This window comes from Apium graveolens, chromosome 2 (genome assembly GCF_009905375.1).
Source record: "Apium graveolens cultivar Ventura chromosome 2, ASM990537v1, whole genome shotgun sequence".
Classification (NCBI taxonomy): Eukaryota; Viridiplantae; Streptophyta; class Magnoliopsida; order Apiales; family Apiaceae; genus Apium; species Apium graveolens.
Genome location: NC_133648.1, coordinates 84,565,765 through 84,571,764, shown reverse-complemented (window position 1 = coordinate 84,571,764; position 6,000 = coordinate 84,565,765).

Genomic DNA, 6,000 nt, shown 5'->3' with positions numbered 1-6,000 from the left:
ACCGGGAACGCATATCAGACTCTAACTCCCAAGTCGATTCTTCGACCTTAGGGTTCCTCTAAAGCACTTTTACTAACTATGCGGACTTATTTCTAAGGCTCTTCTCTTGCCAATCGAGTATTTTAACCGGTTGCTCCACAAATGACAGGTCTGCCTGAATTTCTACAGGTTCATATTCTATTATATGGCTAGCGTCAGGATTATACTTCTTAAGCAATGACACATGAAACACATTATGCACATGCTGATACTGAGGTGGTAAGGCCAACTCGTAGGCCACCTTTCCCACTTTACTCAATATTTCAAAAGGACCTATATATCTAGGTGCTAACTTCCCTTTCTTGCCGAATCTCATCAACCCTTTTCTAGGTGACACCTTCAACAAAACAGCTTCGCCAATTTGGAATCGAACATCCTTACGCGCTGGATCCGCATACTTCCTCTGTCTATCTTGAGCAGCAAACAACCTTTTCTGAATTAACTTGACCGAGTCATGCAACTGTTGTACCAATTCCGAGCCGAGAATCTTTCCTTCTCCTACTTCATCCCAACTTGTTGGTGATCTACATTTTCGCCTGTACAAAGCTTCGTATGGTGGCATGCCGATACTGGAATGATAGCTGTTGTTGTAAGAGAATTCAATCAACGGCAAATGGTCGTCCCAACTTCCTGCAAAATTGATTGCACAACTGCGCAACATGTCTTCAATTATTTGGATTGTCCTTTCACTCTGGCCATCAGTCTGCGGGTGGTACGCCGTGCTCATATTCAACTTTGTGACCAGACACTCCTGAAATTGCTTCTAAAATCTCGAGTTAAATCGGGGATCTCTGTCTGAAACTATTGATACAGGTACTCCATGCCTTAGTACGATTTCGCGCACATACAGATGAACCAACTTGTCCAGTGACGACTTCTCGTTAATTGGAAGGAAATGCGCTGACTTCGTAAGACGATCAATTATAACCCATATTGCGTCATGCCCGGATTTCGTTCGCGGTAGTCCTACTATAAAGTCCATAGTGATATTTTCCCATTTCCATTCTGGAATCTTCAGGGGCTGAATTAATCCGCTTGGTAGTTGATGTTCTGCCTTCACTTTCTGACAAGTATAACACTTCGCAACCCAAGCTCCAAGCATTGTTAAATCGTGAGGTAATTATCCAAGGTTCCTTGTACTTAGATATAGTTATCCTACGAATCTAAGCTCCAAATTCCTTCACAATCTCTTCCTAAAAATCATGGAAGAAGATGGTGAATAGTTGTTTTCAAGAACTAAAATTTTTGTTCTTGAGTTTTTGTTTAGATTAAGCTTGGATAAGGACTTTTAAGGGTGATTCCAAACTAGTTACTTGATTCTCCACTCTCCAAGGAAGGTATAACCCCTCCAAACCCTAACTTTACTTGAGTATTAGGTTTAGTTATGTTGTTATAGTTCATGAGAGGCTTGTTTGTTGTGAATGTAGAGGATAGTTGGTGTTGTAATGTTTTGGAGTTGTAATTCTTGGAGTATTGATTAATGAGCATAAGTATAGTTTAAATTCATGTTTGAGAGTAGTATAAATTGATAATGTTGAGTTGTTGGGGCTATTATGGTGAAGTATGGATGGAGTTGGGTTGTGATGTTGATTGTGGGTTGATTTGGAGTGGTATAAATTTGGGTAATCGCGTAAACATAGCCGTCGTAATGCCCGATTTACCGTAGACTGTTTTTATTCTTAACGTCAGAACCCTTGAACTCACTGTTAGGTTTTGACCATTTCCATGTTTAGATAGTTCATGTTACGAGCTTCGTTTTGATATGGTTCGTTTCAATCCGATGTACGGTTTAGGAGAAACGACCGTTTTAAGTAACGGCGTTTCGCGACCGAACCATTACCCCTCGCCTTACTTTGAAACCTTGGTTAAGGACTTTAAATGACTAATTAGGGTATAAAACAATTATGTTAAGTGGATTAGGCAGTTGGTAAGGTACTCGCGAAAGAATCACCTTAAAACTCTTAATAGTTAATTTATTAAAAATGGTGGAGCCGAGGGTACTCGAACAACTTAGGTGATTCGTTAAGCGTAGGAGTGACCATAAGCAAACGTTAGGGTTCAATTGGTTAAAGTCTAGTTTCTTAAGCGACTGGGGTCTAATTCCAACTTATGTTGTTGTTTATAGGTTATCGGACCCACTCTAAGCTTAAGTCTATCCGGGAGCACTCAGGCAAGTTTTCTACCCGTTATACTGTTGTTGTGATGTATACATTTGTATATGCATTATCTTGTGATAGATGCATGATGGTTAATTAGCAAATTCTTGCAATATATTGTAGCATGTGATATGGTATATATGCATGCCTGTTTCGTATTCTTGATACATATATCTGTTGATTCAATTGATAATACCTATGCTAGAGATAAGTGGTAATTTGCATATACCCTTAGTTTAGGGGACCCAAAGGAAAACATTTTTCTAAAACCGGGAGTCGATGCTCCCGAGTATAATATATATATATATATATATATATATATATATATATATATATATATTTATATATATATGAATAGTTTTTAAAACTATGAATCAAATAAGGTTTATTCGATAACTTTATTTTATTAATGAATATTATTTTGAATATTCATTCGAGGGCTTATGACCCCGTTTATTTTATTAATGAATATTATTTTGAATATTCATTCGAGGGCTTATGACCCCGTTTATTTTATTAATGAATATTATTTTGAATATTCATTCGAGGGCTTATGACTCCGTTTATTTTATTAATGAATATTATTTTGAATATTCATTCGAGGACTTATGACTCCGATTAATTGCTAATTATTATTCTTTATTTTATTAAGGAATAATGTGTCGATGATCAAACTCACTTTTGATTATTCAAATAAAGATATTACTTTCGTATAAGTATATCTTTGGTTATTTTATATTCATATATTTTCTAATAAATCGGGACTGATTTATTTCATTAAATCAATATTACTCCAAACATTCTTAAAAATGTTTGCGAGCCTTCAAAATGATTTTAAAAGTTAGAGCGGACCTCAAAACTCATTTTTTTTATATATTTAAGATCTTCCTTTCAAAGGGGATTTAAATATTCGCTCAAAACCTGAGGGATCCGGCTCTGTGGTGTATTTTATATTCGCAACCAGGTTGCTATTTTGATAAAAGAGTTTTGATTACTTACCCAATACTCGGGAAGTAAAATTCTTGGAACAAGTTAATCCATTAACAGGCATCGCCTGGGAAATATCGGTGAGTTTTCCTTTCCAACTAGATACGACTTCTTGGTGGAGCCGTATCAACAAGTTTCTATTCGGGGAAAGTGGGGACGAGCTTTACGTTTCAGAGTCATGGATTTCATCTGAACTAGGAGTGGCGTAAGTGGTCGAGTGGCGCCGGCCCAGCCTAATTATATTGGCCCAAATGGCCTGGAAGTTCCGCTAAGACGGTCCATTCCTTAGGAGTCCAGTGTTCGGTTGACAAGTAAATCCGACAAGTTCTCCTCTACATGTCGAAAATGGTGGGGTTGTACTACTGCGACTGATCATCGTAAGTGGTCTTCCTGGAGCGACAAACTCCCGTAATGAGTTCATCATCCAATTGGATATTTCTGCAACACTACCCAGAGCACTTCGATAGAAAGGCCACGGTTGGGCGATTGTTGAGTGCTGGCAGGGTCAAGTTTTCAAAATGATGTTTGCATCAAATGAAGTATCTCATAACTTCATTTTATTTTTATGATATTTTAAAGATTGATTCTATACAAGTTTTGTCTTGTAGCTTAATCTATGGGATGAACTATTTATACATTGAACGGTGGTAGTTCAAGTAGTATTCGGAAAAGATATAAGTATATTGGAGTATCTTGTAACTTCATCTTTTAAACTTATATCTAGTTAATGATTGTCTTATGAATGACAAAGGTTTCAGAAAAATGTTGAGACAAGGTTAGATATATGAGATCACCTTGCAACGATATTTTTATACAGTTATACACTGGAACTCTGTGGGTATTATGCATGGAAGAGGACTTCCAAGATTTTGAAAAGTATATATGTATATATACTGAATATTTTGCGACTTCATCGCATTAAGATATCAGCTTGGTTCATTTCTTCTTGACCAAGACTTTCATGAGTACTATGAGAATGCTCATATATTGTTAATTATTATACATATTATTTCGGTGGGCTTGTTGCTCACCCTTGCTTTCTTCTTTCATCACACAACATCAAATAAACAAGATGAACAGGACCAAGCTCCCAATTCGCGAGCGGATAGGAAACATTCAGCAGTTTCCTATAGGCGTTGATGTCGATGTAGCTGAGGTAGGAACTACCAATAGGCTAGGCTTTCAACTTTTGATGTACCAGACTTATGTATCTTTATCAATTGTAATAATGGCAAAGAAATGTAAATTTATTCAGAAACCCTTTTAAGGTGTAATGGCATATAATTTTGGAATAAAATGACTCGTGTTATTTTTGGATATTCATCTCTGAGACTATAACTTGTGGTGTGTGTGTTTATTGTGGGGTTACAGTACAGAGTAGTTGATTGTTTATTAAGATTGGGTGTTATTAAGGGAAATGGAACTCGTGACACCCCGGATCCCCGACCCCGAATTTGGGGGTGTTACAGAAATGGTATCAGAGCGAAGCGTTATAAACCTCAGAGATGATGTGACGTTAAGATAATAAGTTCACTAAGATAATAAGAACTCTTGCCAAGTTCATAGTCGGACTACCTAACGTAGTACTGACAGTTAAAACCCTTATAGGAACCCTTATAAATATCGTGATAGAAGTATAGTTCGTTATCGTATATGGTAGAGGGACTCCGAACCCTGAGGTTGAGGAGCAACAATGCGATGATGTTTTATTAGTTATTGGAGATCAGATTGTGGATCCGATAGAGCGCCCTAACACTGGACCGGATGATGTTCATATTGAGGATGTAGCGGTTGAGGATGTTGTCTTAGAAGGGATTATCGCTGAGAAGGATCCTGTGAAGGATCCTCACAAGAATGAATAAAGGACCACTGAGGAATTGATGACCATGGTTAGGGCAACTACCAGAGGTAGGATTGGCCGGTCACTACCAGAGGTTCGTTCAAGTTTGTAAAGATAGTAGACCCTTTAACGTGGCTTACTCGTAAGACTGAGAAGTTCTAATGGACAGAGAAATGCGAGAACAACTTTTAAGAACTGAAGCAAAGATTGGTGGTGGCCCCTATGATGGCATTGCCCGATGGAAAAGGAGATTTTGTGATGTGTAGTAACGCTTCACATAAGGAATTAGGGTGCTTCTTATACAGCACAACAAGGTAATCGCGTACGCATCAAGATAATTAAGGGAATATAAAAATTCGATATCCTCACCCATGAGCTTGGGCTCGTGGCAATAGTTTTGCCCTAAAGATTGGAGGCACTACTTGTATGGAGAGAAGTGCGAGATTTCCCTAAGTCAGAAGTGCTCTAGTGCATTTTCACGTAGAAAGAGCTCAACATACGCCAGAGGAGGCGGTTAGAGCTAATCAAGAATATTGATTGGGAGATTCTTTATCATTCGGGGAAAGCCAATGTGGTGGCTGATGCCCTTAGTAAAAAGGAGAAACTCAAGATGATAATGACTTTGGGAGAGTTTATGAAAGATTTTGAGAAAATGGAAATAGAAGTGAAGGTAACCGGAGCCGGTACCGAAAAGATGTTTGAGATTGCAATACAGTCCGAATTATCGGAAAAGAACATATTGTGCCAGAAAAAGTGATCAATGAAGGCAGAGAGCCAACAATTAGATAAAAGATTAATACCGAGAAAGATGATAAGGGAATAATGAGGTATTCCTACAGAATTTGGGTTCCAAATGTTCAAGAGCTTAAAGATGAAATCTTAGATGAAAGCTAGTTTGAGAAATAAGATTTAGAGCAAACCCTGAACGTTATAGTCAGGGAGGTCGCCATCAAGATAGAAGGAACCCATAACATAATG